This window comes from Ixodes scapularis, unplaced genomic scaffold, assembly GCF_016920785.2.
Source record: "Ixodes scapularis isolate PalLabHiFi unplaced genomic scaffold, ASM1692078v2 PGA_scaffold1__304_contigs__length_218370807, whole genome shotgun sequence".
In the NCBI taxonomy this organism is placed as follows: Eukaryota; Metazoa; Arthropoda; class Arachnida; order Ixodida; family Ixodidae; genus Ixodes; species Ixodes scapularis.
This window is the reverse complement of record NW_024609846.1, coordinates 118,879,325-118,905,832: the sequence shown is the minus strand read 5'-3', so window position 1 is coordinate 118,905,832 and position 26,508 is coordinate 118,879,325. Positions and strand designations below refer to the sequence as shown.

The following is a 26,508-nucleotide window of genomic DNA, read 5'->3' as shown; positions in this document are numbered from 1 at the left end:
TCTTCAAAGGTGAACTGATGGCGAAATGGGTAGAAAGGCTTAACTTCGTTGTTGAGGTCACGCCGGCAGGGCCATGTATTGTTGCAATGGTATCTTATTTGCTGACAAACCGGATCCTTTTCCTGGCTGTCGATGAGCCACTGGAGGCTGGAACTGACAGCCGGAACGGTTGACCTTACAAATTGGACGAATGCTTCAACCTCTTCTTCCAGTTCAGACGACTTTTTTAGGGGAAGAGGTGCTCTTGAGAGCGTGTCTGCGGCCACGACCTGCTTTCCTGGAACGTATGTTATCTCGTACGTGTATCTCATCATACGCATGCGCATTCGCTGAAGTCGTGGAGTGAGATCGTTTAAAGACCTGGAAGAAAATAGACTCACGAGAGGCTTGTGGTCAGTCTCTAATTTGAATGTTTTCCCGACGAGGTAGTCGCTGAACTTTTCGCACGCCCACACTGACGCGAGGCCCTCTTTCTCTATTTGCGCGTAGCGTTTTTCTGTATCTGTCAGCAGTCTCGAGGCATAGGCGATTACTTGGAACCTCCCGTCGTCTTGTCGTTGACGGAGAATGGCACCAAGTCCATACGATGACCCATCTGCGGTCACTACCGTTTCTTTGTTGGCATCGTAGATGCCCAGTACTGGTTCAGATGATAAGACAGCTTTCCATCTGTCAAATGCGTTTTGCTGGACTGGTCCCCAGACGAACTCTTGCTTCTTTGAGAGCATCGCAGTTAGTGGCTGCAGGATTTCGGCGAAGTTGGCTACGAACCGAGCCAGATAGGTCGCCATTCCGAGGACCCTCTGTAGCTCTGTTCTTGATGTAGGCGGTGGCATATCCATAACAGCCTTGAGTTTTGAAATGTCGGGTCGAATTCCAAGGCTGTCTATTCGGTGACCAAGAAACGTGAGTTCCTGTACACCAAACAAGCATTTGTCCTTGTTGAGAGTAATTCCTGCACTGCAGATCTTTTCAAGGACGTTACGGAGTCTTTCGTCGTGTTCTTCTTTGCAGGATCCCCAAATCAGAACATCGTCCATGAGGCATACGACACCGCTGAGTCCTTCAAGGATGCTTGACAGTTGTTTTTGGAAATGTTCTGGAGCAGATGAGATCCCGAATGGGAGTCGGTTGAAACAAAATCTGCCGAAAGGTGTGATGAACGTGGTGAATTTCTTGCTTTCGTCGCTCAGGGGAATCTGCCAAAACCCGGATTTAGCGTCGAGTTTCGAGAAGATTTTCGCGCCCTGAAGAAGGCCAAGGGTATGTTCGACGGACGGAATGGGATACCACTCTCTCAAGACATAGCGATTTAATTCTGTGAAGTCAACGCATATGTGCACTGCTCCAGTCCGCTTTGGTACGATCACCATGGGTGCGCACCATTCGGTTGGGTCACTGACAGGGGAGATGACGCCGATGTCTTCCATACGTTGAAGTTCTTGCTTCGTCTTTTCGTACAGTGGGATCGGGACACGACGTGGCGAGCTTAGAGCAAACGGTTTCGCGTTCTCCTGGAGCTGCAGGTGATATTCTCCAGGGAATGTTCCCAACCCTGTGAACAGTGATGGAAAGTCGACTTTCGGGATTACCGTCGTTTCGATCCTGTTGATTGGTGAAAGTAGTTGGAGCCCTTCGATAGCCGGCTTTCCTAAAAGGGGTATGGTAACGTCTTGGAGAACATAAATGTTCTGCTCGGACACTCGGTCCTTGTAGGACATTGCGAGGCGTACCACACCTTGTATTGCTAGAGCCTTTTCGTCTGGTCCACGAAGTTGGCGAGGTGGATTCTGCAGTAGCGGCCGTGGTTCAAGCTTGTTGAACACCGCTGGTGGGATTACCGTTTCGTCGGCGCCTGTGTCGGTCTTAAATCTCACTGGCTCGGACTGGATTAACACATCAACCTCCCAACTATTAACTTGCGGAGATGTCACAATTCCAAGGAAACCGACGTTGGGACCTGGAGCTTCTACGAAGTCCACTCTTTTTGACAGGCATACCTCGGAGAAGTGTCCTTTCTTGTGGCAATTTGTGCATACTTTGAACCGCACTGGACACGAAGTGCGTGGATGCGTGTCTCTCCCACACCACCTGCATCGTGTTCGGTTGTCTGATGGCATGGTCAACGGACGTTGCTGGTATGGAGTGTTTTCCCTCTGTCTTCTATCGTCAGGACCCTCGCGTTTGTTTGTACTGAGGGCCGTAGAAGCGGTTTTTTCTTTGTCCAATGACGAAATCTTGTGGACGTTCGAATTTCGATCCTGGTTTAGTTCCTCCTGTTGTTTGCGCACGCTTTCTACTTGTCGGGCTGTTTCCAGCGCTGTCTGAAGCGTTAGTTCGGCGTTAAGCTGTAGCTTTGCAGAGAGTTTTGAGTCTTGAATGCCGACAACGAAGCGATCCCCCACCAGTTGCTCTCGCAGATTGCCGTAGTCGCAGTCCTTCGACAGGGTATGAAGTGTCGTTGCGAACTCTTCAATGGACTCTCCGTCTTGTTGGGATCTCATGTTGAAGCGTGCCCGCTCGAAAATTATGTTCCGCTTTGGGATGAAGTAGCTGTCAAACCTTTGCAGTATGACGTCAAAATTCTTGGAATCCTCCGCGGACAACTGGAAAGTGCTGAGAACGTCCTCTGACTGATCTCCCATTATATAAAGGAAGGCGTCAATTTGGTGCTCCTCAGGCGTTGTGCAAAGTCCTGATGCGGTTCGGAACCGTTCGAAGCGTTTCTTCCACTTGGGCCACTCATTTGGTGACGTAAAGCAGAAAGGTTCAGGTGGCTGAATCATAAACGATGCCATCGAAGCAGAAGGTTTGAGGCTGGCTTCAGCCATTGCTCACCTTTCTGTGCAGCAGGTGAAGACTGTTCGTTGTTCCTCTATTCTGACACCATGTTTTATGTAATTCCTCTTATTTACATCAGCATAACTGGTCCCTGCTTCGATCGAGTCCAGACCCTGTCTCGTGCGAGTCCAGCTCCCAGTCTCGTGCCCCGTGCAAGCGGGAGCACATCATCTTCACACGCACCTGGTTCGCTCTGGCCACACCCATGGCCAGTCGCTACCACACACCTTCGACCGCGTATCCCATGAAATTCGTTTTTTCCATCTTATACCCCTGTTACACGGGCACACTTAACTGCAGTTACGCTAAGCCACAGTTAGCGCACAATATTTGCCGACAACATTCTGCGGCTACGCACCCAAAGCTATGGGCGAACGTGCGCTTGAGCATTTTGATCATCCATCGAAGCAGTGCACGCGCGCTCTTCACTTCTTATGGAATAGCTGTCCAAGAGTATAGTGCGGTATCTGTGGTGCCGCGTAACAGCAGTTAAGCTGAGTTAACCGCGGTTAAGTGTGCCCGTGTAACAGGGGTATTAGAATATGTTCATTTAGGTTCGGTGCTGTGCGATGGGGTACGCATGGCTTGCCTTAACTGCACCACCCGTCTGGTTTTTAATAATGGTCTGTTCACACGATGCATCTTTTAAGCGCGCAACAGTTTCGCGACACTTAAGTTTCGCGAAATGTGCTCGTTCACACGTACCGCTTCACGTGCAACAACGATGACGTTTAGACTCGCGAAAATAGTTTGGGTGTTGACCATAAAGTGGCGCTTCAGTTGAAAGCCAACATCATCATCATCACCATTGGCCATTCAGCGTCGTGTTCTCCACCTCCCGCCACATTCTAAGAGTCAAAACGCAGGCGAGTTGGTGAACAATCATAATTAAGAAATAAAACCTTAAGACAAGGAAACAAAAAGGGACATACACACCACCGTCTTAAAACCAGCACATCATACAGCTGTCATTTACTTCCATTTCCTTAATTTACTCTTAAATTGTCATTTACTAGTTGTTGAATTGTCATTTACTGATATTTACTTTATTTACTGTTGAATATGTATAATTTGGTTGGAGGTTGACAAAGAAGAAGACTGTTGTGGAAGTAAATGAGAGCTGTACGCTGTGCTGGTTTTGAGACGGTACTGTGTACGTCCCTTTTTGTTTCCTTGTCTCAAGGTTTTATTTCTTAATTATGACTAACAATAGACGCGAATTATCATCATCACCAATCACGTCTTCGTCCATCGCTGGAATTTTTTTCCGATATGCTACTCACTTTTCCTTCAGTGGTGCTTGACGTGCTTGCGGAAGCGCCGGCTGTATCCATCGTTCGTGGTTTCTGTTTTTTTCGGATTTGGCTCGGCTACAACACCGGCAGTGAAGTGGTCTTCTCAAACAGCTCGCTCCCCCATGGAGAATAGAAGGGTAGGAGAGGGCATGACGTCAGCCGCGTAGCCTCCACAAGCCATGCTCCCTTGACGCCTCGCCTCTTTCTCATTTTCCTCCTTACTCTCCTCACTCACCATGCCAACGTGACCACATCACGTGACCGTAGCTAGCCTTCGTCTTACCGTAGGCTGCTAGAATACACCACAGACTAGCCTTCGATCTGATAAAACCTACCGGACGGAGCGCGCGCAAGCCTGCAAGGAGTCCTTCTACAATCAATCGTCCATCTCACACGTGACTTGTCACGCGCACCAATCGCCAGACAGATCTGCGGTCACGCTGGGCACAAAATCGTTTAAACTTTTTTATGACTAGGCTTCACCAATATTGCAACGTGCCCCCTCCTAGTGCTTCTAACCTCCTTGCGCTCCCCCCTCAAAGGCCACGTGAGAGCGTTTCTGAGCGGCTAGAGCCACTAAATAAGCTGCGCTTAGAGTATCGGCACTCCGTTCCCCGACATTGTTATGGGCGCCGCCATTTTGGCTCGTATGCAGAACAGACGCAACTGCCGATCGTCATGATTCAAATGTGCGACTTCCTCAGCATTAGATTCGGTGTTAAGAAGGTCATGTAATATTGCTTTGCTCTGTCGCGAACAGTTTAAACATTTGTGGAGGGCGGAAAAGCATTTCCTGTGATTTCAGATAAAGCTTCAGATAACTGGCAACCATGATTTTAAGACACAATATGGCCAAGTGTCGTTACTCTGAAGCGTAGCTTATTTAGTGACACTATGAGCGGCTATTGGCGGCGTCCTCAGAGTGATTGACAGGACTTGGCAAAGTTTCAGCAAAAGCTCGCTCAAGAAGCGAGGTGTCCGCGCAACTTTTTTTAGATGCGCGCGTCCTTTTCGGACTCGTTCAGACGGCGCAACCATTTCGCGAAACTACGTTTCGCGACACTAGATGCGCGAGAAAAATGCATCGTGTGAACGGGCCTTAAGAGTGTGAGTGAACATATCCCCCTTTTTTTCTTCTGTTCGGCATAGATGCCTGCTTTCGCGGCTGCAATTTTGTATTTTTTCTAAAACCCTTTTGCTTAAATGTGTTACGTAGTGGGCATATACGCGGCTTTAATTGACTAGCCAGAGAGGTTCGTTTTTTGGCATTCGCCGATGATGCGGCTATTTTTTGTACTGACCAAAGGAGTGTAAAGAAAGCCGTAGAACTAACTGAGAAGTTATGCGAGAACGCGTGTACTGTTGTAAATTGGCAAAAGTGTCAGGGGTTTTAGCAAGCATAAAGATCGGCCCTCCAAGCCCACTGTTTTTGAACATGTCACGTGATCCGACAGGCCGGTGTGGTATCTTGGAGTTCCACTGAACAATACTGCGAGAACGACGAGTATTGGAAGGAAGAAGCTCAAGCGCTGCGCGCAAGGCGGATAAGTGGGGCGGGGAGAGGCTTTTCAATGTTCGCGCGTGCCTCGGTATGCAACGCCTTTTTACCTGCGAAGGTATGGTACGTGCTGCAGGTACTGCACTGTTCGCGGGATAACATCCAGCGCATACACCGTGTTTTTGTTGTGCTTATTTGGAGCTCGACTTGGGAGAGAACGAGCCGAACTAATCTTTTCCGGCGTGTTAAGGATGGTGGGCTGGGTCTGTCGCATTTTTTTGTTAGACAACTCGTTAACAGGTTCTGTTTTGTAAGGGACAAGAAGGACCTTCTGCTGCGTTCAGTCATTCAGGTGCGGCTAAGCAGAGCATTGCCCGAATTTTGTTTCGACTGATATTCATTCCAGTTATGGTATACGCGGTTTTTCGAAAGAAGTTGTGTCTGCTTATCGGTTCTTCGCAGCGCGGTTTTCGCTCGAGTATTTGTCTAATGTGTCGCGAAAGCGTTTGACCAGACTTGATTGTTTCCCTTTTTCTTACTCCACGGTACCGTTCCTTGTACAGTACGGAAAGTGGTCAAGATATTTTGAAGCGTGTCAAGCAAATGAGGGTACCCGCCTTCCCTAAATCCTTTTAGAGCGCAGCTCTTAGGGGCCCGTTTCCAGCCTGAGCGGCGTCGGCGTCGCCGTTGGCGTCGCCGTCGGCGTAACCGCGCCCCTCCCTCTCCTCCTCCTCCCCTCCTCCTCCTCCCCTCCTCCTCCTCCCCCCTCCTCCTCCCCCCTCCTTCTCCTCCTCCCCTCATTGTGTAGTATGGTCCGGGCGGGTCACGTGACCTCGGGGGGAGGGGGTCACATGACCCGTTTCCAGCCTGTGCGGCGTCGGCGTCGCCCCTCCCCCCTCCTCCTCCTCCCCCTCCGCTCCTCCTCCTCCCCCCTCCTCCCCCGCCAAGGTCACGTGACCCCGGGGGGTGACTCCCCTCCCCCCGCCGAAGTCACGTGACGGCCCGCCCAAGGTCATGTGATCCCGTCCCCTCGAGGTCACGTGACCCCCCGGACCTCTGCCCTCCTCCTCCTCCCCTCATTGTCTAGTATGGTCCGGGGGGTCATGTGACCTCGGGGGAGGGGTAAAGGAGAGGGAGGGGGAGCCGGAGGGGAGGAGGACTAGCAGGCATGATCACGAGGGAGGAGGAGGAATATACCCTCCACTCCTCCTCCTCAAGAGCTGCGCTCCAATTCGGCGTTACAGGAAGTTGTAAACGGCTTTCACTTTTTCTTCAAACTACACAGTGAAACCCTGCCGGTCAAAGGTTTTAGATGGAAAAGGTATTCCCGTTGCATGGTAGGTAAAGTGTTTACTTTGCAAAATGCCAAAAACAATAGAACACGTTTTCCTTAACTGCTGGGACGCAGTGTTCCTTTGGGACGTCCTTTAAAGGACCCTCAAAAACACCTACCGTTCACACCTCGAGGAATCCGATATTTTCCTGTTGATGGAGGTGACAACATTGTACCCTATGACATGATCATGCTGGTCGGTCTCCATAGCTTGTGTCACTGCCGCATGGCTGTAAGACACGCGGACGTTGACGTGCGTCCCGCACACAACTATTTTGTAGAAATAATGTGTTTTTTGAAAGGAATGTTTATGCTTCAGCAGTCACCCCCGGACTTTTGGCCGCTTCTTCAGGAGCTGGGAACCAGCACTGGTCCGTGAAGGTATTTGATGAGCACAATAGCCTTTGAGGCTTTTGTTTTAACCTTTTATTGTATGTGTGATGTGTTTGTCACCTAAACCAAAACAGGCAACAATTAAAAAAAAAGCGTGGTCTAGGGGCTAGGATACCTGGTTTTACCCAGGAGGCCCGGGTTCGATTCCCGGCGTCGGAAGGGCTGGGTTTCATGGTGTAACGGTTAGCACTCTGGACTCTGAATCCAGCAATCCGAGTTCAAATCTCGGTGAGACCTCTTTTTTATGACGGCATTTGCTGTGCTATTTGGTGCCGATGCGGATAAAAAGCAACTGTCTTTCAGGTGTTCCCGTTCCGGCGTGTTCTAGTGGCTGGGATACCTGGCTTTCACCCAGGAGGCCCGGGTTCGATTCCCGGCGTCGGAAGGGCTGGGTCTCATGGTGTAACGGTTAGCACTCTGGACTCTGAATCCAGCAATCCGAGTTCAAATCTCGGTGAGACCTCTTTTTTATGACGGCATTTGCTGAGCTATTTGGTGCCGATGCGGATAAAAAGCAGCTGTCTTTCAGATGTTCCCGCTCCGGCGAGGTCTAGTGGCTAGGATACCTGGCTTTCACCCAGGAGGCCCGGGTTCGATTCCCGGCGTCGGAAGGGCTGGGTCTCATGGTGTAACGGTTAGCACTCTGGACTCTGAATCCAGCAATCCGAGTTCAAATCTCGGTGAGACGTCTTTTTTATGACGGCATTTGCTGAGCTATTTGGTGCCGATGCGGATAAAAACCAACTGTCTTTCAGACGTTCCCGCTCCGGCGTGGTCTAGTGGCTAGGATACCTGGCTTTCACCCAGGCGGCCCGGGTTCGATTCCCGGCGTCGGAAGGGCTGGGTCTCATGGTGTAACGGTTAGCACTCTGGACTCTGAATCCAGCAATCCGAGTTCAAATCTCGGTGAGACCTCTTTTTTATGACGGCATTTGCTGAGCTATTTGGTGCCGATGCGGATAAAAAGCAACTGTTTTTCAGATGTTCCCGCTCCGGCGTGGTCTATTGGCTAGGATACCTGGCTTTCACCCAGGAGGCCCGGGTTCGATTCCCGGCGTCGGAAGGGCTGGGTCTCATGGTGTGATGATGAAAATAATCCCTGGAGGAGAAAACAAGGGGGACAGAGGACAAACACAAATCTCCAAACACAGCTAGGTGACTCGTGCGCGACCAAAAAAATTCGCCTGGTCCGGGCATCGAACCCGGGACCTCTCCATTACAGGTGGAGCGCTCTACCAACTAAGCTAACCAGGGGTTAGACGTAGGTAGAGCAAACGGGTTTTATCAGCCGCCACCAGTCTAACACCAACAAGGGTGAAGCTTGCAATTTTAAGGTTATAATTAGAATGCAATTAATTGCAAAGGTGCGAGCGAGCTGGACAAGCATGATGGAAATAATCCCTGGAGAAGGGGAACAAGAGGGACAGAGGACAAACACAAATCTCCTAACACAGCTAGGTGACTGGTGCGCGACCGAAAAAATCCGCCTGGTCCCGGTATCGAACACGGGACCTCTCCATTACAGGTGGAGCGCTCTACCAACTAAGCTAACCAGGGGTTAGACGTAGGTAGAGCATACGGGTTTTATCAGCCGCCACCAGTCTAACACCAACAAGGGTGAAGCTTGCAATTTTAAGGTTATAATTAGAATGCAATTAATTGCAAAGGTGCAAGCGAGCTGGACAAGCATGATGAAAATAATCCCTGGAGAAGGGGAACAAGGGGGACAGAGGACAAACACCAATCTCCAAACACAGCTATAGGTGACTGGTGCGCGACCGAAAAAATCCGCCTGGTCCGGGTATCGAACCCGGGACCTCTCCATTACAGGTGGAGCGCTCTACCAACTCGCTTGCACCTTTGCAATTAATTGCATTCCAATTATAATCTCATGGTGTAACGGTTAGCACTCTGGACTCTGAATCCAGCAATCCGAGTTCAAGTCTCGGTGAGACCTCTTTTTGATGACGGCATTTGCTGAGCTATTTGGTGCCGATGCGGATAAAAAGCAACTGTCTTTCAGGTGTTCCCGCTCCGGCGTGGTCTAGTGGCTAGGATACCTGGCTTTCACCCAGGACGCCCGGGTTCGATTCCCGGCGTCGGAAAGGCTGGGTCTCATGGTGTAACGGTTAGCACTCTTGACCCTGAATCCAGCAATCCGAGTTCAAATCTCGGTGAGACCTCTTTTTTATGACGGCATTTGCTGAGCTATTTGGTGCCGATGCGGATAAAAAGCAACTGTCTTTCAGGTGTTCCCGCTCCGGCGTGGTCTAGTGGCTAGGATACCTGGCTTTCACCCAGGACCCCCGGGTTCGATTCCCGGCGTCGGAAGGGCTGGGTCTCATGTTGTAACGGTTAGCACTCTGGACTCTGAATCCAGCAATCCGAGTTCAAATCTCGGTGAGACCTCTTTTTTATGACGGCATTTGCTGAGCTATTTGGTGCCGATGCGGATAAAAAGCAACTGTCTTTCAGATGTTCCCGCTCCGGCGTGGTCTAGTTGCTGAGTCTGTGGCCGACCACCGATGTGTTCGGACGCAAGATGACGAGCTCCCAAGGAGCGGTATCAGCGGCCATATCTGGCCGTGGCTTATCTGATGTTGAAGGCTCCGCTGACTATAAGATTATTTTGCCACCCCTGCCCAACGGATACATCGCTAAAAATTCTGTTCTTTTACATTGCGACGCCCGCAACCGGCCGTATCACATTCAAGATTTTCGAGAGGAACTTCTGCGTTTGAAGGTGCTTCCTGAGTTGGCGTCGGCGGGCGCCCACCAGATGAACCACGTGTGGATGCTTCGCATGCACACGTTGGCAGCCAAGCAGTGCCTAATCGACGCCAAGGAGCTGCGAGTCAAAGGTGGGAGGTGCCTGGTCCTTGACCCCGCCAACACCGAGGTAAAGTTGCGGCTTCACTGGGTCCCTTACGACGTGTCCAGTTGTCAGGTACGTCGAGAACTCGAGCGCTACGGGAAGGTCTCGCACGCCAGCCGGGAACATTTCCGCGAGAGGGGCTTCGAGGGCGTCGAGACAAACACGAGGGTCGTCCAGATGACCCTGAGAGACGGCGTCACGGTGGATGACATCCCTCATGAGATTCGTCTCGAGGGGTGCAAAGTCCTCGTGCTGGTTCCCGGACGGGCTCCTCTGTGCCTCCGCTGTCGACGCAAGGGGCACATCAGGAGAGACTGCCACGTCCCCCGGTGCACGGAGTGCCACCGGTTTGGCCACGAGAGTGCGGACTGCGTCCGCACTTACGCTACCATGGCGCAAGAACAGGTGGACAACGATACGAGCGACCTGCAAATGGACGAGGCGGAGGCGGAAGACGCGGCCGGAGGAATCACACCCCCCACCGCAGATCCCAAGAACACGAGCCCGGACGTGCGCCCGACCACTCAGGTCGAGGCCTCCACCCGAGTGCGACGCCTACCACTAGCGACGACCGCTGAGTCTGGGAAGAATGCGGCTAGCACCACCCAGCCCCCCTCCCAGATGACGCAGAGTCCGGTAATGTCCGGGGCCAACGCCGGGGACGACCAGCAGCCCCAGGAAGACGACAGCGGAGCAGCGGAAGCCATGGATGCCGAAGCCATCCTGGCTGGCAAGCGGCAGCTGGACGATGCTCTCGCCGAGACCGCTCCCGAAGACGAAGGCGGGGGCGAACTGCCCTGGCACCACATGGGACCCAAGAATCACCGAAGAGCACCGCCCAAGCCCCGCATCCCCGCGGATGGTCGCCAGCGCAAGGACTCGTTGTGAGTGAATGACACTCAGACCCTTTCGTATGTGCTTAGTTATAAAACTGGTTTAAACGGGTGAACCTTTCCTTTTGACAAAAGATCGTTCAAAAGCCTTTTTTCTGAAATGACACCTGAACGTTACCAACCTTTTCGTTGCGCCACATTAAATGTGCGAGGGTTTAACTCTAGAAAAAAACAATACCAGGTGCAAAGGCTTTTAAACGAGGAAAACATCGATATCCTTGCCGTCCGAGAAACAAAAATGCACGAGGACGATCAAATTGCACTCGCATTAAAGGGATACTGAAGCGAAACTTGAAATACACCTATTATGGTCAGAAATAGGTTCAATATGATCAATGATATTCATAAATCATAATCGCGCGTTTGTATTTTGAACGGATGGCTATATTTTTCACCTTAATGGGCCCGATTGGGCGCGCGCTCAAAAATCGGCCATCGGAGAGCGCGATGCGTCTTGGGATATTGGGCGCATTCGTGACGTCACTTGTGCCAGTCGGGAAAGGCTACGGCGTGAATGTTGTGGTTAGGAGCGTTGCCACTTGGTGGCGCGTCGACGATTTACGACCTGTGACAACGTAGCCGTTTGAGATGTGCAAGGGCTGCACGCACGCTGCACCACGGCAAGTCGGCAACCACGGCAGCACTGACAAAACCAGCTCTGAGGCCGGATTCTCAAAGCGAATTCACGACGAAAAAAGTGCGTACGACAAATTTGAGAGAAAACCCGTACTCTCGAAACGAAATTGTCGTAACCTTTGCGCAGGTTACGACAGAATCCTACGACAGCTCCGAAGCTGTCTTACGCACTTTTTACGATCAAATCAACAAGGCCGACAGCGTCGCTCAGCTACTTGGTATCGGCCACCAACGGACATTTATTTTTCTTCGTGCTCTTCTCGTGCGTCCCGACTTCAACCAGCAAGAAAAAAGGAAGGAGCACTTAAAACAGACCACGACGATCAAGAACGCAGGATCCACAAACACACGAGAAGAGCTACTACGGCCACGATTCTGCCGACCGAGCGAGCTCGGCAGAATATAGTAGGCCTAGCAGCAACATCGACTCGGCGCACCGTTGCTCCGGCGGTCCTTGGCCAAGACCGTCTGTCCATGACCGGCTGGCCTGCTGAATGGAATATGCCCGCGCGACTTTTGTGGACCCTTACCGGATGAGTAGTTTGATCCCTGAACTAAATTTCAGAGGTCAATATTTTCCCTTTGTCATCTCGATCTCCTTGTTTTCCGAGACAGCGGTGACGAACGCTGTCGTCGAAAAGGGACTCTCATTGATTCTATCTCCTTGTTTTGTGTGATATAGAGCTCAAATAAACGCCATACGGATTACCTTCGCAACTCGGTATGTACACTCTGTTATTAGTATGCCATTTTTATTCTGACTCGACGCTACGCCACTGTCGAGCTATAGCAGTTCGTGGGAGCTACGCGATGTCGGTCTAACCTTTCTTTGCCGAGTGTCATGTCAGTATCGAGTTGCAATCGTAAAAGATCGGTCCGGAAGCGCTTACCGAAACGCGGTCTAACAGAGCGAATCCAGCACTTCGATCAAACGCGCGTGTCCGCTCCGAGTGTGAACAGGTATTTGGCATTTGCGTGGCTCTTGCTGACACCCTCGTAGTTCAAACATATCCTTTTTGACGTCGGCTCGCAGCAACTAATACCGGCCGTGCCAGAAGCATGCTCGGGCCGTGTCGTGCAAAGAGCCGCAACGAGAACGAGCTCACTGTGGCCAACTACGCTTTGGCTTTCTCCGCCAAGGCTTTGCAAACGCGTTCAGGCCTAGGCGAATTCTGCCGGCACGCCGTATTGCCGCAGAACGGCGCTGCTATTTTGGCACAAGTGATGTCACGAGAACTTCCCCCCATCCACCAGATGAGAATTTGAAATCGTTTAATTATGTTTAAAATTAGTTCTCCTGTGTTTTACAGCGCAATATTTATATTTCCGAGGAGGTGCCTGTCCCTAGCCCATATTTATGCAACAAGATCGGCGCTAAAATTTTGTTTCACTACCCCTTTAAGACCATTTTTAAGTGCGTACAAAGTGTGTGTCAGCCATGCTGTCGGTACATCCGCAGGATGTTTTTTGTTTCTTTCGAAGCGTATTGCGCTTACTGACCTTAAGGTCACTACAGATAGTGGGGGTCGCCTGATTTTTTGTGACTTTTTGCTGGGGGGTTTGCAGTGGCGTGTATTGTGTATTTACGCCCCAAACAGAAACTGTGAGAGAGAGCTTTTAGAGCGCAGCTCTTAGGGGCCCGTTCCCGGCTTGAGCGGCGTCGGCGTCGCCGTTGGCGTCGCCGTCGCCGTCGGCGTCGGCGTAACCAAGGTCATCCCAAGGTCACGTGGCCCCCAAGGTCATCCCAAGGTCACGTGACCCCCAAGGTCACCCCAAGGTCACGTGACCCCCTGAAGTCACGTGACCCCCCGAGGTCACGTGACCCCCCCCCCCGAAGTCACGTGACACCCCCAGGTCACGTGACCCTGGGGTTGGTCACGTGACCTGGGGTGTCACGTGACTTCGGGGGCATCCGCATCGTCATCATCACAGATGACGTCACCAGTGACGTCACTGATGACGTCACCGACATCCGCATCGTCATCGTCATCATCGCTGATGACGTCATCGGAGTCCACATCGTCATCGTCACTGATGACGTCATCAGTGACGTCACTGATAACATCATCGGCATCGTCACGTGACCCCCCAAGGTCACTTCACCCCCCCCCCCCCCAGTACCCTTCCCTCCTGCTCCTCAAGAGCTGCGCTCTAATTCGGTGTTACAGGGAGTTGTAAACGGCTTTCACTTTTTTTTCGTCAGATAACAGAATATATTAATTGCGAAAAATATATGATTTTTTTAGGAGATTTTAATTGTGTGTGTAATGTCCGAGATAGGGCATCAGCGAAATCGCCTAGCGATAGTAGTAGTACCTTGTTAAGAGATATTTTGGATGAGTATTTGTTGGCGGACGTTGCGGCTATGCACGTCGAACGTGAGGAACTTCGTTTCACCCACTTTCAGCAGTCATCGCATGCGCGATTAGATCGCATATATGTGTCCGCGGAATTAGGCCCTATTACAGTGGCATACTCTGTCAAACCTGTGTTTTTCAGCGATCACTGCCTCGTAGGCGTAACGGTTGAAAAAAAAAAGTAAATCGTCACGAAAATTTAGCTGGGGTCTCTGGAAATTTAATGTCAACATCCTCAAGAATAAAAGCTTTACTGATGGAGTGATTAATATTTTAGATAAATTAGGCGAAAATAAATACTTAAGTTTTACTGAGAAGTGGGAATTATTTAAAGAGGAGGTTAAACTGTTAGCTATAGAAAAGTCGTCCATCGCCAACTACGTATCAAAGAAAGAAGAAAATGGTTTGCAGCAGTACCCTCTCGCGCTTCTCAAAGACGATAGCGAGTGCCCTGGTAGATACGCTGAAGAGATAAAGGTAGTTAAGCGTGAATTGCAACGTTTTCAAAATAATCGGTATCGTGGTGCGGTTGTGCGGGCGAGGGCGGAGAAGTTTTTGCTCGGCGAACAGCCCACAAAGCGAGCACTGCCGGATGAAAGATGCTTTGCGCTGGCAAAAGAGATAACCGCTTTGGACCATGAAGGCGTCATCTGCAAGGACAAAGACGGCATTCAAAGAGCATTTGTTGCACATTACACGAACCTCTTTGGAGACAAAGGTGAGCCGAAAGAAACAGCCGCCTTGAAAGGTCTTGTCCAGATAGCACCTGAGCTATCCACAGAAACAAAGGACTGGATGGAACAACCCATCACAAAGTCGGAGATTGACCGAGCCATTGAGAGCCTCGCTGCTCATAAAACGCCAGGTCCAGACGGCCTCTGCGCTGAATTCTATCAGCATTTCAGAGACCAGTTGTCGGTCTTCCTTTTCGAAGTAATCCGTGAGGCTTATCGACGTCAAGCGCTTCCGCCCTCGTTCCTACAATCGCACACGATACTGATCCCCAAGTCTAAAGACGAAGCCCAGAGACGTAAGGTATCGAGCTACCGTCCTATTGCGTTGAGCAACGTAGACTATAAGATCTTTGAGAAGGAGTTGGCGAGACGACTTCAGCACGTTATATGCCAGTTAGTTGGGGACCATCAGACCCGTGGAATTAAAGGGAGGGCAATTCAAACGGACATTCATGTCGCGAGGACTATTCTCGAAAACTCTCGAGCAGAGGGAAGCCAGGTAGTGATGATTCAAATTGACCTGGAAAAGGCGTTTGACACAGTATGCCATCGGGTGCTGTGGGAGGTCCTAAATAAAGCCAATGTAGGTAACATTGTTTTTGAAGGAGTCAAGATGGCGTACTCAGGTTGTACGACGCGTCTTGTCATTAACAATTTGTTGTCAGAAAAGATTAATGTCCTATCTTCTGTGCGACAGGGGTGTCCCATGTCTTCTTTATTATTTTGTCTCTACCTTGAGCCGCTCTGTCTAAGTGTTATCAGAAGCGAGCACGTTGAGGGGTACACAATGGGGAACGTGGAAGTGAAAGTACTGGCATATGCTGATGATGTCGCTTTTTAGAGCGCAGCTCTTAGGGGCCCGTTCCCGGCTTGAGCGGCGTCGGCGTCGCCGTCGCCGTCACCGTCGGCGTAACCAAGGTCACCCCAAGGTCACGTGACCCCTCCCCAAGGGTCATCGGGGGTCACGTGACTCCCCAAGGTCACGTGACACCCCAAGTCACGTGACCCCCGATGACGTCATCAGTGACGTCACTGATAACGTCACCGACATCCGCATCGTCATCGTCATCATCACTGATGACGTCACCGGCATCCGCATCGTCATTGTCATCATCACTGATGACGTCATCAGTGACGTCACTGATGACGTCACCGGCATCCGCATCGTCATCGTCATCATCGCTAATGACGTCATCAGTGACGTCACTGATGACGTCACCGGTATCCGCATCGTCATCGTCATCATCACTGATGACGTCACCGGCATCCGCATCGTCATTGTCATCATCACTGATGACGTCATCAGTGAGTCACTGATGACGTCACCGGCATCCGCATCGTCATCGTCATCATCGCTGAAGACGTCATCAGTGACGTCACTGATGACGTCACCGGCATCCGCATCGTCATCGTCATCATCACTGATGACGTCACCGGCATCCGCATCGTCATTGTCATCATCACTGATGACGTCATCGGTATCCGCATCGTCATCGCTACTGATGACGTCATCGGCATCGTCATCGTCACGTGACCCCCACCCAAGGTCACTTCACCCCCCCAGTACCCTTCCCTCCTCCTCCTCAAGAGCTGCGCTCTAATTCGGCGTTACAGGGAGTTGTAAACGGCTTTCACTTTTTTATGACGGCATTTGCTGAGCTATTTGGTGCCGATGCGGATAAAAAGCAACTGTCTTTCAGGTGTTCCCGCTCCGGCGTGGTCTAGTCATTCTTTTTCCGGAACTCGTCGAGTACGGACGCAAGAATGGTAGGCTCCCACGGAGCTGTGATAACGGCCCCCGCGGGCCGCGGTGACTCGGCTATCGGCAATATCGCTGCTACCAAGGACTACCGTATCGTCTTGCCTTCGCTGCCCTCCGGAGAGGCGATGAAGCGTGCAGTTATTCTGCACTGCGACATCGCCGGACGACCCTACAGGATCGAGGATTTTCGGCAGCCGCTGAAGGACGCCGGCGTCATCCAGGACGTGCACCATAGGTGCGTACCGAATGTCGCACGTATGGTTCCTCAACTTGCGGACGGACGAGGCAAAGAAGAAGCTTCTCGAAGCCGGGCAGCTCGTCATCAATGAGAAGAAATGCCTTGCCAGTACGGCGTGAGCTCCGCATAAAGCTGCACTGGGTGACTTTCGACGTTCCCAGTGACGCCATACGACGAGCTTTTGCGGAGTTTGGCATCGTGAAGGAGGTGACGAGCGAGAAGTGGAGGGTCCCGGACTTCGAGCACGCCGAGTCGACAACCCGACTCGTCCGCCTGGAGCTGCGCGAGGGTGTCACGCTCGACCGCATCCCGCACCAGCTGCGCCTCGGCGGTGGCACGGTCCTAGTGGTAGTTCCCGGCCGATCTCCGATCTGCCTCAGGTGCCGCACCACGGGGCACATTCGGAAAGACTGCCGCGTCCCTAGGTGCAGCGAGTGCCGCGCCTTCGGGCACGAGCAGGCCGACTGCACCCGGTCGTACGCTCGGGCAGTTGGGCGAGGCACGGACGGAGGAGATCAGAACGAGCTCCTCATGGAGGAGGAAGAAGCAGAACGAGCAGCGGCGTCGGCGGCCACGCAAGACAAGGCCGAAGATACGAAAGAAGTCGTCGTTGTCGCCAAGGAAGGACGTGAGCTCGACGGGCTCCCGAAAGGTCTGTCTTCTGTTCCAGCCACTCAACCGGAGGACCACCGCCAAGGTGGTGGACCCCGTTCCTGCACAAAGTGAGGACAGCCCTCCCACGGAGATGGACTTTGACGTGGCGGAGGTAAAGCGTCGCCATGACAAGGTCAGCGCGGCATCGCAGGAGAGGCGGCTAAGTCAGCTTGAGAAGCAATGGAAGACTGGCAGCGGTCGGGGGATACGGGTCCCCAGCAAACCGCGTCCGTCGTTGCTTACACGTGGCGACAAGCATGCTCCGTGACCGCCTGTTGAACAGGAACGCGCTTTACTACGCTAGCTGACAAGGGTAAGCGCCGTAGGGTCAGCCTCTACTAGTTGATAGTGACGTTAGAAAGGCCATTGCGTTTTGCGACATTAAACGCACGAGGGCTCTCAGCGAGGCGTAGACAGAACCAGCTTTACCGCCTCGTGACGGAGCAGGACCTGGACATTGTCGCCGTACAGGAGACTGAAGTAGAGAGCGTGGAGCAGACGGACGTTATGGTACGGTCTTTTACGGCGCGATATGACATCTGTGTCAGCCATGCGGTGGGGACGTCGGCGGGGTGTTTTTTGCTTATTCGTAATAGTTTAGGAGCTACAGTCCAGTCCGTGACTACGTGTGCGTCGGGACGATTCGTATTATGTGACTTTAGTTTTTCTTCCTTAGAATGGCGTGTTATTTGCGTGTATGCTCCAACTAGAACTGAAGAATGGTGCAGGCTTTTTGATGGCATTCAGCACTACTGTATCTGCGAGCGGCTTCTCATTTTCATGGGGGATTTTAATTGTGTGTGTTCTTCGAACTACAAAACCAGTTCTACTGCTTATGGTGATGCGAGCACCGCGAGTTTGAATTCCATAATTAATGAGCATGGCCTTGACGACGTTGGTGAATGCCTCAGAAATGGGCGGGAGGTACAGTTTACCCACTTTCAAGGGGTAAGTCGCGCCCGCTTGGACAGATTGTATGTTTCGTTGGAGCTGCTTCCTTTGTGTTACGAGTACAGTGTACGCCCAGTGTCTTTCAGTGATCACTGTCTGGTATCTGCTTGCATTAAAGGTAACAAAGAAAAGAAAAATTCGTTTAGCTGGGAGCTATGGAAACTCAACTCCAAACTCTTAGAGGACTACCTTTTTAGAGCCCAAGTATAGGCTTCTATAGAAAAAATCGAAAATGGGCAAAAATTGGAGCATGGGGCGAAATGGGAACTTTTTAAACAGGAAATAAAGATAAAAGCTTTAGAAAGAGCGAGCGCAATTCAGAATGAAGAAAAAAAGAAATGAAACGTTACTGCGTTACAACTTGCAAACGCTGATAGAAGAAGACTGCAGAATGCAGGGTGCATTCAAAGATGACATCTGTGCTTTGAAGGCAAAGCTTGAACTAATTGATAGAGAACGTTATCGCGGAGCGTTGGTGAGAGCGCGGGCTGGTAGGCTGATAGCTGGGGAGACGCCCACTAAGCGCGCCCTAGGCCTCGAAAAAAGGAACGCGCGTCGCAATGAGATAGCAGAAATAGAATATAGTGGTGTGCTTACAAGGGAAAGGAAGAGATAGAACGCGTCTTTATGATTATTACAGCACGTTGTTTGCTCAGGCTTCCGTTCAAACGGAGCGTTTTAAAAAAGAGTTTTTGTCTTCTATGCCCCGCCTCGACGACGGAACAAAGGAAGTGTTGGAGGAACCCATTACACACGAGGAAGTTAAAATAGCAATCGAGGCCCTAAACCCGGGGAAGTCCCCAGGTCCTGATGGACTAAGTGCAGCTTTTTATAAGTCGTTTAAACATGAGATTTTGCCCATCTTATCTATCGCTTTCAACGAAGCTTTTGAGCTGAACGTCCTTCCACCAACGTTTTTGTCGTCGCACACTGTATTAATACCAAAAACAGAGGACGAAATCAAACTAAGACAGGTAACAGCTTATCGCCCCAGAAGCTTAACTAATGTCGACTATAAACTAATAATGAAAATATTGGCCAGACGATTACAATCGGTAATAACAGAACTGGTCGGTCCCCACCAAACTTGCGGGATAAAGGGCAGAACTATTTTTACTAACATTCAAAAGCTCGGAGCGTGCTGGAGTGTTGTGATGTTATGAATAGGGGTGTAGCTATGCTACAAATTGACCTCGAAAAGGCCTTTGACCGTGTACCGCATGAAGTTCTTTTATCTGTCTTAGACCATGTAAATGTCGGTTCAATTTTACGCGAAGGTGTGCGGATGGCGTACAGCGGTTGTACGACCAGTCTTATAGTGAATAAGTCGGTTGGGAAGCGCATCAAGTTAGAGCCAAATACTTTACTAGGGGGAATACATTCCACTCTGCTCATTTGCATTAGACAAAACGCCTACAGTGCCGCTGACGGTGTGGAGGTCCGCGTCAGTCCACGCTCATGTGCACGTGGATGTTCGCGGCGGCCGCGGCGGTGTCGTCTCCGCAAGGTGCGTCGATGCACGAGGCACGTGCAACCTGCAACCCTTGGGAAGATTACGGCGGCACAGCGCAGCAAAGCACTTGGCGCAGCACTGAGCTATAGACGCTTTGCAGCAGCTGTGCATGGGCGCCGCCATAACTGACCTTCAGTTTTTGTTTCCCCGTATTACGTTTACTTCACTTCATTATAACCACAGCAGGCTTGGTCATTGCCATCCTAGATTTTATTCTGTCTTTCTCCCCAGCATTGGCCTTTGTGGAGGCTCGTCCACACAAATTTCAGTGGCTCGGTATCTCGGTAAAACAAGAGAAGGTCAGCAACGGCGGCTGTATTCTGGCGCCTGTGTAAAGCGTCTATACTTCGGTTCACCTTATCTGCGAGCGAAGGCAAAGCTAAAAGCGCGAGAGCAGCTCTTTTTGCGTTTCTGCCCAGCTCGCGCGCTCGAGCAAAGCCTGAACGCGCGGAGCTTTCGTGCTCGCGCTTCCAGCTTTGCCTTCGCTCGCACATAAGGTGAAACGAAGTATATTTACCGCCCGGTAGCCGAGACCTCCACGACGATAGATGGCTCTCGCCAAGCCCAGAAAACCTGTCCGCGCCGAAGCTATTGTATTTGAGAGGAGTGGAATGTATTCCCCCTAATAAAGTATTTGTTAGAGCGTTCCGTACGCCAAGGATGTCCTCTTTCACCCCTTCTTTTTTGCATTTATATAGAATCATTTTGTCTGAGCATCATTAGAAGCAACAGCATCAGTGGGTTTAACCTCTTTGCATCGGAAGTACGTAGTTTGGCTTATGCTGATGATATCGCTCTGTTTTGCGCAAATCAAGAAAGCATAGTTGAAGTTGTGAACATAGTGAAACGTTTGTGTGCTGTCAGTGGAAGCGCTGTAAACTGGGATAAGTGTTTGGGTCTTTGGCATGGCCAGTGGTGTTCCACTCCTAGTGTTTTTCAAAATATAAAGTGGTCAACCACCCCTGTAAAATATTTGGGCGTACCTCTCGAGAACTACCGTGACATTGAGCCCTATTGGCGCAGGCAGGCACTAGAACTCCGCGAGAAAGCGGAAAACTGGAAAGGGTGGGAATTGTCTATTTTTGCCCGTGCGACAATTTGCAATTTGTTCCTTGCTAGCAAACTGTGGTATGTGCTGCAAGTGTTGCATTGCTTGCGTGTTAATGTTCAAAAATTGCACCCCGTTTTCGCTGTTTTTATTTGGGGCTCGTCATGGGAACGGACGAGTCGTATGAACCTTTTCCGGCGCGTCCGCGAGGGCGGACTAGGATTGTCACATTTATTTCTGCGCCAAGTTGTGAATCGTTTTAGTTATTTTCGGGATGTTAGTGACCCGTTTTTACGAACCGTCTACAGGGTGAGACTGTGTAGAACTCTGCCTGAGTTTATTGTTTCTTCGGCATGTGTGCCAGGCGGCATCCACGGATATCTTAAGGAAGTTGTCGCGTCATGTAATTTTTGGTAGCCAGGCTTCCTTTTGAATATTTGAACGAAGTATCCAGAAAAAAGTTGTATAGGGATCTTTCTGACGTTGTCTTTCCCGTGCCTTTGTAAAGAGCCTTGTATTGTGCAGGCCCAGGACAAGATATCGTAAAGCGTGTTAAGAGAATGCTCGTTCCGCCTGGGGTTAAGTCATTCTTTTTCAAATTACACACCGGAACCTTAACTGTAAAGACACTGATGAAAAAAAAGGGAATGTTCGTCCCGGGGGGCGACCATTGTTTTTTGTGTCAAAAGCCCGAGACAATTGAGCATCTATTCCTGGAGTGCTGGGATGGTGTCTTTTTGTGGGACGTCCTCCAACGCACCCTAAGAAAAGATTTTCCGTTAGACATGCATGGTATTAGATACCTACCCGTTGAAAACAAGGACGGCATGCCCTTCGACATAATAATGTTTCTGGGCCTGCATAGTATTTGGAGGTCACGGATGGCTACGCGCCATGCCGACATTGACGCGCGCGAGGCTCGGGACTAATTTAGCGAGAGCGTTGCCTCGATTGTTGAAATGTACAAGGCTCAGAGCTGCGTGCCAGAGTGGATTCAACAACTAGAAGCAGTTAGGATTTTAAAAAGATTTTAACTTATACTACTAGCTCGAAGGCCGGCGGTAGTTTTTAGCACTGCCAATTTTGCTGTTTTTGTCCTCAGACTTGTATATATTGACTTGTCAAAACGGCAATAAAGAAAAAAAAAAAAGTGAAAGCCGTTTACAACTTCCTGTAACGCCGAATTGGAGCGCAGCTCTTGAGGAGGAGGAGTGGAGGGTATATTCCTCCTCCTCCCTCGTGATTTTGCCTGCTAGTCCTCCTCCCCTCCTGCTCCCCCTCCCTCTCCTTTACCACCTTTACCGGGCGGGGGAGGAGGGGGAGGAGGAGGAGCGGAGGGGGAGGAGGAGGAGGGGGAGGGGCGACGCCGACGCCGCCGACGCTGCACAGGCTGGAAACGGGTCATGTGACCCCCTCCCCCCGAGGTCACGTGACCCGCCCGGACCATACTACACAATGAGGGGAGGAGGGGGAGAAGGAGGGGGAGGAGGGGGAGGAGGAGGAGGAGGAGAGGGAGGGGCGCGGTTACGCCGACGCCGACGCCGACACCGACGCCGACGCCGACGCCAACGGCGACGCCGCTCAGGCTGGAAACGGGCCCCTAAGAGCTGCGCTCTAAAAAAAAAAAGAAGGCGTGGTCTAGTGGCTAGGATACCTGGCTTTCACCCAGGAGGCCCGGGTTCGATTCCCGGCGTCGGAAGGGCTGGGTCTCATGGTGTAACGGTTAGCACTCTGGACTCTGAATCCAGCAATCCGAGTTCAAATCTCGGTGAGACCTCTTTTTTATGACGGCATTTGCTGAGCTATTTGGTGCCGATGCCGATAAAAAGCAACTGTCTTTCAGGTGCTCCCGTTCCGGCGTGGTCTAGTGGCTAGGATACCTTGCTTTCACCCAGGAGGCCCGGGTTCGATTACTGGCGTCGGAAGGGCTGGGTCTCATGGTGTAACGGTTAGCACTCTGGACTCTGAATCCAGCAATCCGAGTTCAAATCTCGGTGAGACCTCTTTTTTATGACGGCATTTGCTGAGCTATTTGGTGCCGATGCCGATAAAAAGCAACTGTCTTTCAGGTGCTCCCGTTCCGGTGTGGTCTAGTGGGATTCCACTTCCGGCAGCCGAAGCGATCGGACGCGGAATGTCTAGCTCCGACGGAGCGGTTTTGGCGGCCCAGCCGGGCCGCGGTATCAGGCACGTTGATGATAAGGAATACGCTGTCATCCTGCCTTCGCTGCCCACCGGATTACTCGTGGTAAATACGGTTTTTTTACATGCCGATATTAAGGGACGTCCGTATCGCGCCGAAGATTTTCGCGACGCGCTGGCTCGCTTAGGACTACTCCCCGAGGTTGTCGCCCTCGGGGCGTATCAAATGAATCACGTCTGGGCCGTCACCTTCAAGACTACCGAGGGGTCCAAGAAGCTACTGGCGGAGTCGGAGCTCGTCGTCAAGGGGCGGCGGTGCATCGTCGTCGACCCGGGCAACCGGGACGTACGCCTCAAGCTCCACTGGCTGCTTTTTAACGTCGGCGACGACGACGTGAGGGCAGCCTTGGCGCCTTATGGCAAGGTCCTGGACGTCTCCAGGGAGCGGTGGCACATCGACGGCTGCCACAGCGTCAGCACCATGACGCGGACGGCGGTGCTGCGCCTGAAGGGGGGCGTGACTCCCGACGACATCCCGCACCAGCTGCGCGTCGCCGGTGAGCTCGCCCTCGTTGTCGTGCCGGGCAGGGCGCCGCTCTGCCTGCGGTGTCAGCGGACGGGGCACATCCGCAAGGAGTGCCGCGTCCCCAAGTGCTACGTCTGCCGACGGTTCGGCCACGACGGCACTCAGTGCGTAAGGACCTACGCGTCGGCCGTGGGCCCTGTGGGAGGCGAGGAGAAATCCGAGCTTCTCATGGACGAGGCCGACGCCGAGGAGGCCGTCGCGGGTCCGGTCAGCGGGGCGGCACCATCGCAGAGAGCGGCGGCGACGCCCGAGAGCGGCACGGCCACGTCCGCGGTCAACGTGGCACCTGGTGCTGGGTCGACGAGCCAGGCCGAGTCTCCGGACTTTCAGTCCGTTGAGGCGTCGAGGCCTGGAGCCAAGGCAGCCGGCGCATGCGACGACGCCTCCTCCGAACACCCAGGCGACGTGCCCATGGAGACGGCCGTGACACTGGAGCCCGCCACAAAGCGGACTCGGGACGACAACGGCGCTGACCCAGAGGCAGCGATCAAGGAGGAGCCGCCTGCCAAGACGGCACCTACGAGGTTGAGACGGCCCGGCGCCGTCCCGAACGTTGCTGCAGGTGTAGTCAGGGGTGCCAAGCCACCCCCATGACGGCGTAGAGAAGGCGACGGTTTCGGTGGTGGCGCGTATGTCGTGGAAGGTGTGTGTCGAGTCAGAGGAGAGGGCCGCCCGACTCGAGGTAAGCGCCATACGGTCCGTCCCTTTTATTTTTAATGGCTGTTAGACTACAGTCTGCCCTACGAGTCGCCACGCTTAACGTGCGTGGCCTTTCAGCGAGACGCCGGCAATACCAGTTAAGCCGTCTGTTTGCCGAGCATGAGCTTGACATAATCGCCGTGCAGGAGACGAAAGTCGAAAGCCATGAACAGACGGACCGTATGGTGCGACCCTTTCAGTCTCTTTTCAATATATGCGTTTCGCACGCGGTTGGTTTTTCCGGAGGGTGTTGTTTATTTATTCGCCGGTCAGTAGGTGTTGTAGAAACGGCCGTACATTCGTGTTCCTCTGGCCGTTTTGTGTATTGTGATTTTTTCTTTTCTAACGTCGAGTGGCGGGTTATTTGTATTTATGCGCCAAACCAAGAAGGTGAGCGTAAAGTTTTTTTTTAAGGTATCGAAACGTATCTCAACTGTAATAGGGTCGTTATTTTTCTTGGCGATTTTAATTGTGTTTGCTCTCCAGAGGATAGAGCGAATCAAGTGCGTTTTCGAGATTCCAGTGCTTTTTCTTTGAGTGATATTATTGCAAGAAATACATTAGAGGACGTCACTGTTTGTGTATCTAAGGGAGGGGTTCAGTACACCCATTTTCAAGGTAATAGCCACGCGAGGCTTGACAGAGCGTATATTTCACTTGATCTTGTACCCCTTTGCGACCACTACGAGGTGAAACACGTGTCTTTTAGCGACCATGCTTTGGTATTTTTTACTCTTGGGAACAAGAAGAAATCACCGCGTTGGGAGTGGGCGCTGTGGAAGATGAACGGATGTCTCGTTAATGACGAACCTTTTATTTCCCGAGTTAAAGAAGTGTTTACAAATTTGAGTGTGAATGACCAAGCAAATTGGGGGGAAAGGTGGGAATTGTTTAAAGAGGACGTCAAAATGATCGCTATTGAGAGATGTAGCGTCATAACACATCACAAAAAGATTAAAGAGAATGATCTTCGACGCAAGTTAGACATGCTCATAGCCGAAGAAGGCAAGAAACCCGGCGAGTTCGCGAAAGAAATAAGAGATGTTAAAAGTCAATTGGAAATTATCGATGCTGAAAAGTACAGAGGGGCTATTGTGCGGGCGCGTAGTGAAAAGTATTTGATGGGAGAAAGCCCGACGAAGCGCTCGCTTAGCGACGAAAAAAGATATGCCAAACGCAACGAAATCAAAGAGATAAGTTACGGCGCCACTCTAACCCGCGATAAGAATATGATTGAAAAAGCGTTTGTAGAACATTATCGCAATCTGCTAGGGAACAGTACCCCTTTAGACACTGATTATAAAACTTGTTTTTTGTCATTGATACCGCAACTGGATCAGCAGGTTTGCGAAAGCTTGGAAGTGCCAATCAGTATTGGAGAAATTGAAAAAGCTATAGGCGAATTAAGTACCGGCAAGACACCCGGGCCGGATGGCCTTGGGGCAGGTTTTTATAAAACTTTTAAAAGTGAGGCAGCAGTTGCACTGCATAAAGTTTTGGCCGAGGCCTACGAAGTTCACGTGTTGCCGCCCTCGTTTTCAAGGGCGCACACTGTTCTCATTCCAAAGTCTGAAGATCCAGTAAAGCTTCTGTCTGTATCAGCATATAGACCAATCAGTTTAACCAATGTTGATTACAAAGTTTTTATGAAAGTTCTGGCTAGACGGTTGCAATTTGTGATTCAATGTCTCGTGGGACCGCACCAGACGTGCGGTATTAAAGGGCGCACCATCGCTACCAATATCCACGTGGCCAGATCTGTGCTAGAGTGCTGCGATGCTTTTTCTGGACGGGTGGCGATGCTGCAGCTCGACCTAGAAAAAGCGTTCGATCGCGTTTCGCACGAGGTACTTTTTAGTGTTCTAGAGCATGCGAACGTAGGCTCTGTCATTCGCGAGGGCGTAAGGATGGCGTATACAAATTGCACGACTAGTTTGATTGTAAATAAGGGAGTCACCGAAGGTATCAAAGTTAGGACGTCTGTAAGGCAAGGTTGCCCGCTTTCGCCACTACGGTTCGCGCTTTACTTAGAGCCCTTTTGTTTAAAGCTTATTCATAAT

General features: G+C 51.4%; 13 non-coding genes across 13 annotated transcripts; all 13 read left to right on the top strand.

The window, feature by feature from the left end:
- Positions 1–7,525: 7,525 nt before the first annotated feature.
- On the top strand, positions 7,526–7,597 carry Trnaq-cug. Its single transcript has one exon. It is a non-coding gene; the product is annotated as a tRNA-Gln (tRNA).
- A 76-nt stretch (positions 7,598–7,673) lies between these two features.
- On the top strand, positions 7,674–7,745 carry Trnae-uuc. Its single transcript has one exon. It is a non-coding gene; the product is annotated as a tRNA-Glu (tRNA).
- A 6-nt stretch (positions 7,746–7,751) lies between these two features.
- Trnaq-cug lies at positions 7,752–7,823 on the top strand. The gene has a single exon. It is a non-coding gene; the product is annotated as a tRNA-Gln (tRNA).
- Positions 7,824–7,899: 76 nt separating this feature from the next.
- On the top strand, positions 7,900–7,971 carry Trnae-uuc. The gene has a single exon. It is a non-coding gene; the product is annotated as a tRNA-Glu (tRNA).
- Positions 7,972–7,977: 6 nt separating this feature from the next.
- Trnaq-cug lies at positions 7,978–8,051 on the top strand. Its single transcript has one exon. It is a non-coding gene; the product is annotated as a tRNA-Gln (tRNA).
- A 74-nt stretch (positions 8,052–8,125) lies between these two features.
- On the top strand, positions 8,126–8,197 carry Trnae-uuc. The gene has a single exon. It is a non-coding gene; the product is annotated as a tRNA-Glu (tRNA).
- A 6-nt stretch (positions 8,198–8,203) lies between these two features.
- Trnaq-cug lies at positions 8,204–8,275 on the top strand. Its single transcript has one exon. It is a non-coding gene; the product is annotated as a tRNA-Gln (tRNA).
- A 76-nt stretch (positions 8,276–8,351) lies between these two features.
- Positions 8,352–8,423, top strand: Trnae-uuc. The gene has a single exon. It is a non-coding gene; the product is annotated as a tRNA-Glu (tRNA).
- Positions 8,424–9,393: 970 nt separating this feature from the next.
- Trnae-uuc lies at positions 9,394–9,465 on the top strand. The gene has a single exon. It is a non-coding gene; the product is annotated as a tRNA-Glu (tRNA).
- Positions 9,466–9,619: 154 nt separating this feature from the next.
- Trnae-cuc lies at positions 9,620–9,691 on the top strand. Its single transcript has one exon. It is a non-coding gene; the product is annotated as a tRNA-Glu (tRNA).
- Positions 9,692–9,697: 6 nt separating this feature from the next.
- On the top strand, positions 9,698–9,769 carry Trnaq-cug. Its single transcript has one exon. It is a non-coding gene; the product is annotated as a tRNA-Gln (tRNA).
- Positions 9,770–22,726: 12,957 nt separating this feature from the next.
- Trnaq-cug lies at positions 22,727–22,798 on the top strand. The gene has a single exon. It is a non-coding gene; the product is annotated as a tRNA-Gln (tRNA).
- A 154-nt stretch (positions 22,799–22,952) lies between these two features.
- Positions 22,953–23,024, top strand: Trnaq-cug. The gene has a single exon. It is a non-coding gene; the product is annotated as a tRNA-Gln (tRNA).
- Positions 23,025–26,508: the final 3,484 nt, after the last annotated feature.